The following is a 17,762-nucleotide window of genomic DNA, read 5'->3' as shown; positions in this document are numbered from 1 at the left end:
TGATGGTCAACTAGAATCACCCCCTAAATTCATTAAGAATTGTGATTGACATTGGCAGTATGATCTGTGCAGGCTGTTGTGTATTACAGTGTAAAAAAGGGTTAATTTTAAAGAAAATCCATCAAAACCCGAAGCATACCTAGCCCCAGACCTCTGAGCGTGGTACTGGAGTGGGGTTCCTCCATTTTTCCAGTAACCAGCACCATGCTGAGCCAGCAGGGGTCCTTACACAATAGCAGAGACATATACCCCCAAACTAATCAGCCCATGCCTGGAATTTTTTGGAAAGTCGGGAATCCAGTGAAAAAGAGGTCCCCCTCCCGAAGAAACGACCTGACCTGGAATGAAGTAGTTTTTCACAGTGGAACTACAGGTCCCACAAGGTCCCAATGCTTCTGTAGGCCCATTGTAAATAAAATATTAGCTGAGGAAGCTAATATGTGAAACACGTGTTCTAATCGTAGGCAGAGTGTAGAAGGTTGAATGAAGGTTGGAGGAATGTCTAGTTGAAATTTTTATCAAAATATTTAGATCACTGTCTCCGCAGTATTTGCACCCAGATAAACCAGGGCATAGCACTCACCCAGTGTAAGTGAGCAAGCCACTGCAGCAAATTTAAAATAGAGCACTTGTGGTGACCCTTAGTTTAGGAAAACTGGAACACTTGTTAACACAAGAATAATAGGTTATATAGAATAACCACCAGCAAATGTCACTAGCGTTCTACCAATATATTTTCCAACCATATCATACAACGGGAAACGTTCATCTGTCAGATCAGACTTAGGTTGACAGTCATTAGGTTGACCCCGGAAGGTCGACTGGCCCAAGGTCGACAGGGTTAAAGGTCGACATGGGTCAAGGTCGAGATGACTTAAGGTCGACATGGGTTTAGGTCAACAGTCATTAGGTCGACATGAGTTTTTCACTGTTTTTTGAGCCGACATGTGCCGACAGGCGGTATTTCATGCCCGTAACAAGTGTCCGCTTCAACCGGTGTAGCCTGATGTTGAGAAGCCGGCACCGGGAGCAGACTGTGTGAGCCGGGCGTCCGCTCGTCAGCTACAGCCAGCGTGGCCCCGAGGTGGAAGGGGGCTGGCGCTGGGAGCTTAACAAGCCGTGAGGTGAACTGCTATCGACCAGCGTGGCCCCAGATGGAGAAGGGCTGGCGCTGGGAGCTGTCTGGTCACGGAAGATGGAAGGCAGCCCGGGCGTCCTGAAGGACAGACACACCTGGAGTGGCACTTGGGTCGAGGACGCTGGGTACGATGGTATGGTACAGCGGGTAACAAAGTCCAATCACAAAGGTGAAAAGAGTAGATGGATCATTCAGAGGCAGTCCAGTATATCGGATATGTCGGGTGCAGTAAATCCTTTACAAGGATTTACTGCACCCGACATATCCGATATACTGGACTGCCTCTGAATGATCCATCTACTCTTTTCACCTTTGTGATTGGACTTTGTTACCCGCTGTACCATACCATCGTACCCCTGCCTTCCATCTTCCGTGACCAGACAGCTCCCAGCGCCAGCCCTTCTCCATCTGGGGCCACGCTGGTCGATAGCAGTTCACCTCACGGCTTGTTAAGCTCCCAGCGCCAGCCCCCTTCCACCTCGGGGCCACGCTGGTTGTAGCTGACGAGCGGACGCCCGGCTCACACAGTCTGCTCCCGGTGCCGGCTTCTCAACATCAGGCTACACCGGTTGAAGCAGACACTTGTTACGAGTGAGAGAACATCGCAAATGGACGGGGACAACCAGTGGTAATATTTAAGTCTCTATACACAAACCAAGACTCTGTGTTAATACAATATCAATCGCTTTAAAGAAATATATCAGCTGATTTCTATAAAGGATCCACATTCTGAACAGAGGCAATCTTCCAATATTCACGCTTTATTACTAAAGTCGGATGCTTATTTATATATTATATACTCTGTATTTGCATATGCATTTTTAATTATTGTGTATTTTTTATTACAATGTATTGTTTAGATATATTCATTATCTTTTATTAAGTAAAAACAAACAGATCAACACAGTGCGCGCTCTCTTTATTCAATTTAGTTCTTCTCATTTTGATTCTAGTAAGGCAATTTAGTCCTTCTAGGTGTTTGGGAGCAGCCTTTCAAGCTGTGGACCTCTTTATATATATATACACCCATTTATTATTTAAACCTATTGCGCCTGATTTTTTCCATTTTAGTGGTTAATATTTCCTTTGGTATTTCATGCCCTACCATCCACTAGGGCGTGGTGGGAGAATAAAATAGTGTGCCGAGCGTAGCGGTTCAACTCCAACTGTGTCCATGTCGACTGTGTAAACATTGGGGTAAAAAAACAGTGAAAAACTCATGTCGACCTAATGACTGTCGACCTAAACCCATGTTGACCTTGGCCCATGTCGACCTGAAGTCATGTCGACCTTGACCCATGTCGACCTGAAGTCCTGTCGACCTTGGGGCTAGTCGACTATCCGGGGTCGACCTAATGACTGTAGACCTAAGCAATGTTCCCTCTAATTTTACGAAGGCTGTGTGCGGCAAAAGGTTTTGGCTGTGCAACTTTGGAAGGAAATTTAAATTTTTGTGCGTCACTTATATATAACTGGAAAATGACGTTCAGCATTTGTGTTAACTTTACTTCAAAATTATATTAAACATTTAAACATTCAAAACACAGCACACAACGTAGTTAATGGGTGAAACCCACATTAATTGAGTCCACAACTGCAAAAAGGGACCACTGCTGCTTTGTGCGCTCTGTTGTAATGTCTGTGCGCACGCTCGTCAAGGTGTGTGCACGCGCACGTGTGCACAGCTTAGAGGGAACAATGGACTTAAGTCTGTTCTGACAGATGTACCGCTTCCCATACAACTGTGATCTGTAATGCCTGGCCAATTTGCCAGCAAAATAAACAGATACAATTGTATCAGGTGCTGAACACACTTCATGTGGAGACAAATCTTGTTGGTTACATATCAAAAGACAATTGCTATACATTGTTAAGCCAATTAAGGCAGTTTAATATAAAAAATTATATACAATTTTCAGCACTGTCATTCCATAGTAACCTTGACACTTTTCTGGTAGGAATTATTTCCGGTATTATACAATAAACCTCATCTTCCAACTACATCTGCCGACATTTTAAATCTATCAACACATTCTTTACCTTTTCTCTTTGTGTCACCATATTTGTATGTGTATGTGTCAATTTTAACCTCTCATCTTCGCATCTTGTTGTGGGCACCTCCTTATCCAAACTATACTAATAAAGATAATAGGAGCTCTCATGGTTTTAAAATACATGGTCATTTCCTGACATTCAATACGAAATACCAAAATAGGAGTGCATCCGTTTACAACTGTCTTTTCTTCTTTCTCCTTATTATTGACTAAATAAAATATTATCACAATTACAGTGCTCACACGTTGATTGTTTTTACCCTTTATTAATAATAATAAAACACACTATGAATCTGTACTCGACCCCCTTGTCCAAGCAGTACAATAGGCCAGGGTCTTTATATCCCAAAAATAACAGACATGTTGTAAAAGTATATACAGTGACACACAATATGCCAGTGCCCACGTGGGACACTACACAATGGTTATGCCGTAATTGCCTAAGAGTAAAACACTCCATCATACAAACCCGGTTTGGGATTCCAGACCAAAAAACTTGCTATGTACTCTAAAGGTGGCCCTACATCAGAAAGATATTGTACCCAATCATACAATCTCAATTGATTGTAAGATGGATTGTATGCAGATTGTGTGCACATCTTGTGTACACAATCATACAATCAATCAGCAGATGGATTGTATGACTGATTGTATGATGGATTGTATGCAGATTGTGTGCACATCTTGTGTACACAATCATGCAGTAGATGGATTGTATGACTGATTGTATGATGGATTGTGAGTAGATTGTGTGTCCAAAAACCACGAAGGACTGCCGGGGATTTCAAGGGAAATTGTACACAATCATGAGCGCAATCGATCTTAAGATCGATCTTTCTGATGTATGGCCAGCTTAACACTGGCATTCAAGGACAGTAGGGTAGTACGCCTTTTCCTATATCTACATAGCACTATCATAACATAGAGATTCAGTTGTCAAATGAGCATTAACAGCACAATGCATTTAAAAGCAACTGATGTCTGTAAGGATGTTGGACTATATTAAATATCCATTTTACTAATATGTTGCTGAATTTTAGTATTCAAAGGTTTGTTGAGTGTGGGGATATATGAAAACTAAACTATTGTTTTTGATTGACCAACAAAAGTATTTAAACTGAGTAGATATTGAAAGAAATATTTGGGAAGTAGGCCTATAAAAATATTCACCTGTACAGTATATATAGACAATGTTTATCATTCTATTTTTATGAATTATGCATAACTTATTTTGACCTGTTCATATTGTACATTTTAAGGTTTCCAACCATCTCAAAAGCACAACCAACTGATGTTTATGTCTCGTATTGACATCTAAGCTTTTGGGGATTTTCTAATCTCACTGTCATAACATACAATAGCTGGATATTATAGCAATAATGGATTTAGTTAGTCTGCATTTAATTCGATATTGCACATGCCGTTCATTAGTTTCCCAGACAGATTTGCTTACATCAAATATTTGAGTTTAGGTATTATGAATGAATGTCAACTCTTTTTTGACCACTAGATGTCACAAAGTTCTGCCGTAAGGAATAGGCACATACTGTACTGTACCTTATTTTTGTAAAGAAACATAATACAGTGTGTCAACAGCTACTTATGTAATGGCTGATTAATCTATTTCACAACTACTATAATTATTCAATAAATATATTGTATGTAATTACGGAAAATGACTGTACAGCCCTCAGCTCTTATGCATGCCATCGTTTCTGCAGCAACAACAGTTAACAAGCTGTGTGAAACATCTGGCAATTATCATTTCTCATAACACACCTGTTTTAAAACATTTGAGTATATATATATATATATATATATATATATATATATATATCTATCAGTGGGGAAAAGAACGTCACTCCAGGCACTTTTGAAAAAACAGTAATTTTACTGTATCTGACAACGGCGTTTCGGGCCTAGGGCCTGTCTTCAGGACAATAACAGTTATATCATGTAAGAAGGTGCAATAAATACCTTGTCAGAACTGGTGCCTCCACGCCGCCATTCCGCCCTACCTCCGGCTCCGGGACCTACTTCCGGGTTCGCACACCGGATGTGACGCGGTGCCTGCTTCAGGGGACGTGAAGCAGGCACCGCGTCACATCTGGTGTTATCGGGATCGTGATCGCCGCACGGTCTGTTGCCTCCCGGGTGCTCGGGTACGGCACATCGCGGACCGAGTGGACAGATTGTTGGGAGGGGCTGGGAGCAACCCGGCGGTCTTGGTGCACATCGGTACCAATGACAAAGTTAATGGTAGGTGGGATGTCCTCAATAAAGAGTATAGGGTATTAGGTAAGAAATTAAAGGCGAGAACATCTAGGGTAATATTCTCAGAATTATTACCAGTGCCACGTGCTAGCCCAGGAAGGCAGAGGGAGATCAGGGAGTTAAACGTGTGGCTAAAGGACTGGCGTAGGAAGGAGGGATTTGTGTTCATGGAACACTGGGCGGACTTCTCGGTCAGGCACCATCTTTTTTGCCGTGATGGGTTGCACTTGACCGAGGAGGGGGCTGCGGTGCTGGGGGGAAGGATGGTTAGAGGGTTGGAGGAGATTTTAAACTAGGCGATGGTGGGGTGGGGATAGCTAGATACTATGGGTCCCGTAGTGAGAATAGTAGGATTGGGGTCAAGAATCAATTTGGGGGAGGAGGAGGGGGGAAGACATAGTTACAGGCAATGTCCGGGGTACTAATAAGGGTAATATCATGGGTAATTCCCAGGGTGCTCCAGGAATATTATGTAATAACAGTAATCTTACCTCATTACAGCTCTCAGGTACAGATGACCTTAGGGTATGGGAAGGAGTAAACGACATAGGAAGAAGTTTCAAAACTGTAAATAGGTCAGGCAGTGGGCATGGTGGGGAGGGCTGTAGAGAGCCTGAGGGAGAGGTGGGGTCGAGGAAGTTAGTAAGGAATACAAATAAGTCCAGAGGAGAAATTAAACACAATGTTAGGGATGCAAATAAAAATAAACATAAATTAAAATGCCTACTGGCAAATGCAAGAAGCTTAGCAGGTAAAATCGGGGAACTAGACACTGTGGTCACTAGCGAAGATTATGACATTATTGGTATTACAGAAACATGGTTTAACGAGTCGCACAACTGGGCATTAAGCATGGAGGGATTTACACTCTACAGAAAAGATAGGGAAAATAGAAAGGGCGGGGGGTGTGCCTATATGTAAAAAATAACTTAACATCGTGTGAGAAAGAAAGGAGCACAGGTACAGAGGAAGATTACACTGAGGCCGTGTGGGCAGAGATAACCGACAATAACAAAAAAACTAATAAAATCTTAATAAGGGTATGCTATAGACCTCCGAACATAAACGAAAGGGACGAGTCTCTTCTTTTAAACCAAATCAAACAATCATCAGATCAGGGTCAGGTATTAATTATGGGGGATTTTAATTTACCTGATATTGATTGGAAAAACGTAACATGTAAAACGGCAAGAAGCAGTGGGTTCCTAAGCTTACTTAAAGACCAATTTATCACACAAACGGTAGAAGCTCCTACTCGTAATAAGGCATTATTGGATTTGGTATTAACAAATAAAATAGATCTAGTCTCAAACACAAAAGTAATGGAACATCTAGGGAACAGTGACCACAATATGGTTTCACTGGAAATCAACTTCAGTAAATTACATCATAAAGGATCGGCAAAAATACTAAACTTCAGAAAACCTAACTTTGAAATATTCAGAGAAGCCCTAAAAAGAATTGTGTGGGAAACTGTTTTTGAAGGGAAAAATGCTGAGGAAATGTGGGATACTCTAAAAAATATATTTGAATCATTAACTATTAAATGCATTCCTAAAGTAAATAAGGGTAAATTCAATTTTAAAAAGCCACCATGGTTGGACAAACATGACAGTTAGGTCAGCAATCAACAATAAAACAAGAGCATTTAAATTCTATAAAAATAACTTAAATGAGGAGGCGTTCAAGAATCAAACAAAATTTGCAAAGGGACAATCAAGGTAGCTAAAAGGGATTATGAAGAGCGCATAGCCACTGAAAGCAAAACTAACCCCAAGAAGTTTTTCAAATACATACTGTAAATAGTAAACGTATAATTAAGGACAACATAGGCCCACTAACCGATATCACTGGAAAAAGTTTTACAGAGGATGAGGGAAAAGCAGAACTGTTAAATGAGTTCTTCTCATCAGTGTTTACTTAGGGAGAGCAGACTGTGGAACGCACACATACCACAAATGGGATGAACAAGCCAGACCTCAGTATTGATTTCTCTACCGAGGAAATAATATTGAGGCTCAGCAAAATCAAAACAAATAAATCACCTGGGCCAGATGGGATACATCCTAGGGTACTAATGGAATTAAGGGAGGAATTAGCTTCCCCTCTACATTATATCTTCAATAATTCACTATCATCAGGAAAGGTACCAAAAGACTGGAGAATAGCAGAGGTAGTGCCATTATTCAAAAAAAGGAAAAAAAGGAGGATCCCGCTAATTACAGACCTGTTAGTTTAACATCAATAGTGGGTAAACTATTTGAAGGATTTTTAAGAGATGGGATCCAGGAATATTTAGACCTTCATAGTTTACTCAGTTATAACCAGCATGGGTTCGTGAGAAATCGTTCATGCCAAAATAATTAACTTTGTTTCTATAAAGAGGTTAGCAAAAACCTTGATAATGGAAATGCTGTAGATGTGATCTTCCTAGATTTTGCTAAAGCCTTCGACACCGTACCACACAAGAGGTTGATAAATAAAATGGAGGACCTGGGATTAGGGGCAAATATCTGCAGATGGGTATGGAGCTGGCTGTGTAATAGAGAACAAAGAGTAGTTGTGAACAGTGCAGTTTCAAATATGATACCAGTACTAAGTGGAGTGCCACAGGGTTCGGTTCTAGGGCTCATTTTGTTTAACATTTTTATTAACGATATTGGGATAGGGTTACTCAGCAATGTATCCATCTTTGCGGATGATACAAAACTGAGCAGAGTTATTAAATCATCAGAAGATGTCACCACGCTTCAAAATGATCTTGACAATCTAGATGAGTGGGCAAAAAAGTGGAAGATGAGGTTCAATGTGGACAAATGCAAGGTCATGCACCTTGGGAGACATAACCAGTGTGCTAGTTATAACCTAAGCGGGGATGAATTGGGTAATTCAGTACTCGAAAAGGATCTAGGAGTCCAAATAGACAACAAACTAGGGTGTAGTGCTCAATGTAATATAGAAACTAAAAAGGCCAATAAAACTCTAGCATGTATTAAAAGGGGCATGGAAACTAGGGATTCAAAAGTAATTATGCCGCTGTACAAATCATTGGTTAGACCGCACCTCGAATACGGAGTACAATTCTGGGCCCCACACTATAAAAAGGACATCATAGAATTAGAAAAAATCCAAAGAAGAGCAACTAAGCTTATTAGGGGAATGGAGACTTTAAGCTACGAGGAGAGATTAAGCAAGCTGGGACTTTTTACACTACAGAAGAGATGTTTAAGGGGGGACATGCTCAACATGTACAAATATATTAGGGGCCAATATAAGGAACTGTCAAGCACCCTTTTTTCTGCTAGACAGGAATCTAGGACGAGAGGGCACGAGTTTAGATTAGAAGAAAAAAGATTTTGTTCATCTAGAAGAAAAAAATTATTTACAGTCAGAACAGTCAAACTTTGGAACTCTCTTCCTGAAGAAGTGGTGTCGGCAGACACTATAAATATGTTTAATATAAGGTTGGATAAACATTTATTGGTTAAAAACATCCACGGGTATGAATAAGTAACACTCTGTCTTATATCAGAACATACTATACAACAAGGGATTAGCTACTATAAACATAGGTTGAACTAGATGGACGCAAGTCTTTATTCAGCCTCACCTACTATGTAACTATGTAGACAGAGGGGGAAATTTACTAAGATGTGTATTCTACTTCACGTGATGTTGCTATGGGCAACCAAACAGAATCTACTTCTTATTTATTTAGCACCCTCTAGAACAGGGGTAGCCTACTCCAGTCCTTGAGAGCCACAGCAGGTCACATTTTCCAGCTCACCTCACAGGTACACAGGTGCGGTCATTACTGACTAACACATTTTATAAGATCCACAGGTGGAGCTAATTACTTCACTTGTGATTCTATGAGGAGACCTGGAAAACGTTAACTGTTGGTAGCTCTTGAGGACTGGAGTTGGCTACCCCTGCTCTAGAAGATAGTAGACAGGATCTGATTGGTTGCCTTTAGCAACATCACATGTGATGTAGACTACACACCTTAGTCAATTTTCCCCAGAGTGTTTTAAACTTTGAGTAATCACCAAGAAATCAATGAAGTTTAGATTAGCTCTGGTACTGTTTTTGGAAGACTTTTTCTTGTAATTTTCCCTTTTAAACAGCTTACATGTTTCAGTACTTGGGAGCAGGGAGCACTCTTTATATCATATGCAGGCTGCTCTTAGGCTAGAATTCTTATGGCTCTTAGATTCGTCTGTTCCCCTGTGGCAAGAATGCTGGCGTATCCTGATGTTGGCATCCCGACTGCATTCAGAAGATCGGCACCGAAATTCAGAAAACATCAGGATGCCGAAGCTGGAATACCAACAGCCAGCATACCTATCAGTAAGTATGAGAGGCAGGCGTGGTTCAGGCCATGGAAGGTGGGGTTAGGTTCAGGCACTAGTGGGTGGATTAAAGGTTAGGCCAGGAGTGGGCAATTATTTTACTTGGAGGGCCACTTAACACTTCCAGTAAATATTCGAGGACTGCGCTCCTGAAAAGGGGGTATGGTCACTCAAAAGTGGGGATGTCCACTCAAATTTGGGGGTGTCCTTGAGTGTAGTGTACCAAACTATATACCCCTTATGCACATTATGTAACACAATACTAGACCCCCTTATACTTGCCCATTACACATTATGCCACACAGACTGAGCCAAAGGTCACATTATACCACACAGTATGAGCCAAAATCCACATTATGCCACAAAGTATTCACCAAAATTCACATGATATAATCCAGTATTTAAAAAAAAAGTGCTGAAAACAAACAGCATTCATTATTATGCTGTTATCAATGATATTTGCAGCTCTTCTCTCTCCCTGGGCACATATACCAGTTCCCCTCTTTCCCCTAGTCGCAGATAGCAAGCAGATTTTACTAGCCCCCCCGCCCTCTCCCCTCTCCTGGACCCAGATAGCAGCTTCTACCCCACTCTCCCTTGAACACAGCAGCTTCTACCTACCCCATGGCACCGTTTTTACCCCTCCCTGGGCACAGATAGCAGCTGGCATACAGGGCACACCAGCAACACTTGCCAGGCTGGTCGTGCTGGCAGCAGGCCTGTAGCATTACCTTTGTCCTAGGCTAGAAGCTGCATTTTTTTTCAAATTAGTGCTGCTGAGGAAACCTACAGTAGTTTGCGTCACTGGCAGGGCAGGCGACCGGGGGGTCAAAAGGGACACTTGTACCGGGCCCTGACCAGTTGAGGGGCCCCAAAGCTTTGAGGAACTCAGGGTCTGTAAGCATGACTGCCTAATCACCTGTCTGGCTACCCGTACTAATGAGTTTAATGACACAACACACCAAGCCACACAACGCACAATGCTGTGCCCTCCCATCTGCCCTTCCCTATTATATTGCATTGTGAATATTAATTATCTGTTTATTTCTATTAATAAAAAAATACTTTCAATATGCAATGTAATAACAATCTTTCAGGCTGCCCCAGTGATGTCAGATGCTGGGCAGCGTGGGGGCGGAGCTAAATCGTGACAGTGAAGTTTAACTGATGTGCCACTGTGATCCTCTCTTATGCTGTGGCTGAGCCCCAGGATGCCCAGAGTCTGATGTCAAAAAGGAAATCCCGGGCAGCCGCCCCCCGTGACATAGAAACATAGAATGTGACGGCAGATAAGAACCACTTGGCCCATCTATTCTGCCCCTTTTTTAAACATGTTACCTCAAACCATATTTGATCCTTATTTTTTTTGTAAGGATATCAATATGCCTATCCCAAGCATGTTTAAATTGTACTACTGTATTTGCGTCTACCACCTCTGATGGTAGGCTATTCCACTTATCTACTACTCTTTCTGTGAAGTAATTCTTCCTCAAATTTCCCCTGAATCTTCCTCCCTCTAGTGTCAGCGCATGTCCTCATGTTCTGTTGCTCCTCTTCCTGTGAAGAATGTCTCCCACCTGTACCTTGTTAAAACCCTTGATATATTTGAAAGTTTCTATCATGTCCCCCCTTTCCCTTCTCTGCTCTGAAGTATACATATTAAGATCTTTTAGTCTTTCCTGGTACGTTTTGTGATGTAGGCCATGCACCATTTTAGTTGCCCTTCTTTGTACATATTTGTACATATAAGGATATTTATATCCTTCTGGAGATATGGCCTCCAGAACTGAACACCATACTCTAGGTGAGGTCGTACCAATGACCTATACAGTGGCATTATTACTTCTTTCTTTCTACTACTGATACCTCTCCCTATGCAACCAAGCATCTGACTCGCCTTCTTCATTGCTTTGTTACATTGCCTACCTGCTTTTAAGTCCCCTGAAATAGTGACACATAGATCCCTCTCTTCCTCAGTAGTTTCCATTATAGTGCCATTTATACTATATTTAGTATTTGGATTTTTGAGACCCAAGTGCATGATTTTGCTTTTATTGGCATTAAACTGTATTTGCCATGCTCCTGACCATTCCTCTAATCTACCTAGATCATCAATCATTTGTTTTACCCCTCCTGGTGTGCCTACCCTGTTGTATACCTTTGTGTCATCTGCAAAAAGGCACATTTTACCCTCAATTCCATTTGCAATATCACCAATAAAGATATTAAAAAGCACCGGTCCAAGTACAGATCCCTGGGGTACTCCACTTGTAACCTTTCCCTCCTTTGACTGTACTCCGTTTACTACAATTCTCTGTTTTCTGTCCTGCAACCATGCTCTTATCCATTCAACTATCTTAGAATCCAGTCCCAAGCTTTCAAGTTTATTTAACAGTCTGTGATGTGGGACAGTGTCAAAAGCTTTACTAAAGTCTAGATAAGCTACATCTACAGCCCCACCTTGATCTACTTTAGTCACCCAGTCAAAAAAGTCAATAAGATTTGTTTGACATGATCTTCCCCCAGTGAAACCATGCTGTTTTGGATCCTGTAAATTGCTGGTTTTGAGATATTCTACAACTCTTTGTTTTAAGAGTGTTTCCATCAATTTCCCTACTACTGATGTAAGGCTCACTGGTCGATAGTTGCTTACCTCTTCCTTGCTTCCACTTTTGTGCAGTGGGACTACATTCGCTGTTTTCCAGTCCTCTGGGATTACCCCAGTAGCTAGTGACTGATTGAATAATTCTGTTATTGGTTTTACCAGCTCCCCTTTAAGCTCTTTTAGTATCCTTGGATGTATCCCATCTGGCCCCATTGATTTATCCACTTTCAGTTTTGAGAGTTCTGTGAGGATTTTCTCCTCTGTAAAATGTACTTGTCTCTGACTATACTTGTAACTTAACTGTTGCCCCTTCCCCTCTCTTTCAGCAGTGAATACTGAGCAGAAATAATTATTAATATTATCTGCTATTACATTGTCCCCCTCAAGAAAACTTCCACTCTCTGTCTTTAGTCTAATTATTCCACTTTTTTTTTTCTTTCACTTATATACCTAAAAAAAGTCTGTCCCCCCCTTCACCCACTGATTGGGCCATTTTCTCTTCAGCCTGTGCTTTTGCACATCTGATTACCTTCTTAACCTCCTTCTGTCTAACAAGATACACCTCTTTGTCCTCATTCTTCTGCGTCTGCTTAAATTTCTTAAAGGCCAACTTTTTTACTTTCACAGTACTTGAGCAAGGTCTCCTTAACTGCGCCACATGCTGTAGCCAACTGACAAGCTAAAATGGGCCACTTGTCATTGCTACCTAGTGGTGGGCAGTGGGCCAGGCAGAATCTGTAGGTGACACCTTGATAAAGCTGACAGGGGTCAGCGAAACGCGTAGGTGCTTTACGTGGACCTAACCCTTGCCACATTGCTGTTGCACATTCCTGCTATACTTCCTGGACCCAAGCCCCAAACCCTGGGAGAACTTCAACACCTTTTTGGACTCAAACCACATCCATCGTTGAGGCCGATTCCAAGTATTGGTTAAACTTTGCCCTAATTCCAAGGATTTGAACACCTCCAGTGGTCTTCCAGCCAAGTGGTTTTCCCCAAGGACTGAACTTAAGGGACACATGCCCGGTCCAGTGCAGGTTATACCTATTTGATAAGTCCAATATCAGCCAATCATTGTTTACATTCTTTTAAACCATATCCGGATTAATTGCCTTTTTATGTTTATATTGTGCCATTAAATTGTTATTCTTTTAAATTGATTCACTTGTGAGAACCCAATGTATTTTTATTTTTAGCGCTGCTAACACCCTCTTTTACGTGTAGGGAGGATAGGGTTATGCTGTTAGAAGGGAGGGTTAGGGGGAGGGTAAGTATACTTACCTGGCCACTGTCGGGATTTCATCCTTCAGGATGACATTATTCTGGTCATGGCATCCTGACCGCAAGCCATTCGTATGTATCCCCTTGATACAGTTAATATGCTACTGCTTAGTGGTGGTAACAGCTTTTTTATAGACTGACTGGTGCAGTTGATTTTGTTATTTTTCTTTCTGCAAGTCTGAGTCTACTGTGTGTATTGGTAAGACATTCTCAGTAAGGATCTTTCTGATAAATGTTGGAGAGACTGGGCAGTAAATATAACCTTATCATACATCCCTCTGAGATTAAAAAATGAGCAATATCTGTGACTACTTTTTCTGAATTACTGTGGTCTCAGTACGTTGTTTTATCATTTATCATATGCCTTGTGGTTCCTGAGTCAATACACTAAGCATTTATTGCTGTATCTGTTTGTATTGAAAGCACATTCAGCATTAGAAGTATTCTGTTTGTAAAGGAACCTGGCCAGCTGGCTAGTCTGAGTTGGAAGGGTGGAAAGGAGGAGATGTGGGGGCAGGTGAGGATATACATGAACAGCAGAATAGCTAGTCTATAAGAAAATTAGTCGTATCTGTATCTGGGGGGGATAATAAGCACAGGAGAAGCTGGAAAATGACCTCTTTTGTCCTAGTGATCCAGTGGAGATACCCACTTACCCAATAATTTATATGTTGATTCATGTGATGTATACATTTTATTTATAATTATTGTAATGTGAATTTCTATATAATAACTCATATAGCAATACAGTGCTGTTACCAAGACTACACACTGCTTTTTTCTCCACCCTTAGGGCCTTATTCTGGTTGGTGCGGCCGGGCCGTACGCATACGTTCCGGGGTCTTTCATGATCTGCGCATGCGTACAATCGCCAATGCGCAGGCGCGAACACTCCACAACGCTTACGGACGGGTCTCTCCGTGCGAAAAAACCTGTACGCGAGAGTACGGGCATTGGGGGCGGCATAGGGGCGTGTTGAGGGGAGCGGCCGAAATAATGAGGGAAAATGGGCGTAAATATGGGCGTACACGGGGGTGTGCACCAAAAATGAACGGTGCTACTACCGCACGATCACCTAAAGCACCGTTCATTTCGGACACAAAACAGGCGGCCGCCAACCGCCACCTCAGACCACCCCTACAGATACTGCATGCCAGCGTGCGCCTGGGTTTGCTAATTTACGCTGATTACTATTCAAACACATACACCTGAATGTAATAAGCAATGCTGCAGTCTATTAAGTCAAAACCATGATTTCACTACCTGCAAGCCACACACAGCACTCAAACACATTGGAAACTTATCTTTCTATACTTCTCTACATTTAAAGGTTTGTTTAATTTAAGGTAAGAATCTTTTTAAGACCTGCTTATATATGCTAAGGTAGGTATTTGTTAAACAGTTATACACATTCACTACGTGCTTTCATAGACTTTACACAGTAGCACACTCAATCTAGGAGCAAGAAAGAAAAAGAATGTCCTATATCGGTGCACCAATAAAGATTTCTAAAATTTAACTTTTATTGAGTTTTATTTAAGAACTGCGAGATAAAATTTACATATAATGACAACAAAAAAAAGAGGGGGGTGGGATGACACTTTTTTTAAAAACTAAGGTGGCGGCCAGATGTTTGTAAAGCAGCCTGTACAATGTATTGATTGTGAGTTCAGATCAGTATGTTTATGTGATTATATGGGTTAGATTAGACCAAATAATCAGACAAATGTGGATGAGAGCGGGTATAACCTCTTAGAATTATTGCTCTTCAATCCGCTGTTTCACTGAAGCCAGTTAACGCACAATATATATCTTTATTCAGTGACGAACAGACGGTGGATTAGCATACATTAGCATAGTTCACAGTGTATGAGTGAAAATGATTTCCCTCTGTCTCCAATAGGAGAACCAGAGTCTGGGTCACTAAAAGATAAGATAAGGTCATATATGTGTGATCATACTCGTGGCAGACCTGGGCTGGCATACACTTTATAGTATCTCACAGTGTATGGGTGAAAAATTCACTCTGTCTCCAACAGGAGAGTCCAGGTCTGGATCACTTAAAAATGTTGTTTAATATTCATGTACTGGTGATAAGTGAAAATGGGATGGGCATACATTTCCTAGTATTTATAGTGTATGGGTGAAAAATTTCCACTCTGTCTCCAACAGGAGAATCCCACACTAAATCACTCAGAGACAATGAATATATGGTGAACCAGGGCAACGCACTAATTAGGGAAAAATTATCCCATAGATTACAACCTATATATGGTGTAAAACCTAATAGGTAATGCGGTGCTACCTCTGATTCACTGCGATAGTCCAAAGGAGTCGCCTCCGAATGGACCGTATCTGGTTCAAGTGAATGCCCTAAAAAGGGCTGTAGCGGCAAAACACTGATCAACAATTATTAAACATTAGTATGAAAAATAATAAACAGGTGCAAACATCTGCCAGCACACCGCTAGCCGGCACGCGCTTCGCAGATTTTAGCTTCCTCAGGGCCCTGAGGAAGCTAAAATCTGCGAAGCGCGTGCCGGCTAGCGGTGTGCTGGCAGATGTTTGCACCTGTTTATTATTTTTCATACTAATGTTTAATAATTGTTGATCAGTGTTTTGCCGCTACAGCCCTTTTTAGGGCATTCACTTGAACCAGATACGGTCCATTCGGAGGCGACTCCTTTGGACTATCGCAGTGAATCAGAGGTAGCACCGCATTACCTATTAGGTTTTACACCATATATAGGTTGTAATCTATGGGATAATTTTTCCCTAATTAGTGCGTTGCCCTGGTTCACCATATATTCATTGTCTCTGAGTGATTTAGTGTGGGATTCTCCTGTTGGAGACAGAGTGGAAATTTTTCACCCATACACTATAAATACTAGGAAATGTATGCCCATCCCATTTTCACTTATCACCAGTACATGAATATTAAACAACATTTTTAAGTGATCCAGACCTGGACTCTCCTGTTGGAGACAGAGTGAATTTTTCACCCATACACTGTGAGATACTATAAAGTGTATGCCAGCCCAGGTCTGCCACGAGTATGATCACACATATATGACCTTATCTTATCTTTTAGTGACCCAGACTCTGGTTCTCCTATTGGAGACAGAGGGAAATCATTTTCACTCATACACTGTGAACTATGCTAATGTATGCTAATCCACCGTCTGTTCGTCACTGAATAAAGATATATATTGTGCGTTAACTGGCTTCAGTGAAACAGCGGATTGAAGAGCAATAATTCTAAGAGGTTATACCCGCTCTCATCCACATTTGTCTGATTATTTGGTCTAATCTAACCCATATAATCACATAAACATACTGATCTGAACTCACAATCAATACATTGTACAGGCTGCTTTACAAACATCTGGCCGCCACCTTAGTTTTTAAAAAAAGTGTCATCCCACCCCCCTCTTTTTTTTGTTGTCATTATATGTAAATTTTATCTCGCAGTTCTTAAATAAAACTCAATAAAAGTTAAATTTTAGAAATCTTTATTGGTGCACCGATATAGGACATTCTTTTTCTTTCTTGCTCCTGTCTAAATCCTTGTGTCCGAGGTTGCACACCCCCATTTGTCATATTGAATATCTCAGATTATATCCTAAAAACTGAGGGGGTCCTCCTAATGTTTATTATTGTCTTGTGCGACCCATCCAAAACCGTTCTGCACACTCAATCTACACAAGTCGACATGTGTCAACGTGTTCACTCTAATACAAACATAGGTTTTGTATTTATGATACAATAACATAAACCACATCTAACACCTACAAAGGATGTTTCAGCAATGTTTTAAGCCCATGCCCACTATTTTGCACACAATCTTCAATTGAGTTAATAGAAAACAATAATTGAATAACAATTAGAATAATTAATTAATTGTCAGAATTGTAGTTGAAAGGCAAGATTTGCAGGTCCATATATGTGAAGGGTATGCCAGCGTGCACGGACGTACGCTCACTCTCACGAGCGGTGACATAAGCTGAGTTTTCTATTGAAAACAATAGGGACCCGTCCGTGCAAGCTGGCGTACGCTC

The sequence above is a fragment of the Crinia signifera genome, chromosome 2 (genome assembly GCF_055691185.1).
Source record: "Crinia signifera chromosome 2, ASM5569118v1, whole genome shotgun sequence".
NCBI lineage: Eukaryota > Metazoa > Chordata > Amphibia > Anura > Myobatrachidae > Crinia > Crinia signifera.
Note: the sequence above shows the minus strand (reverse complement) of the source record.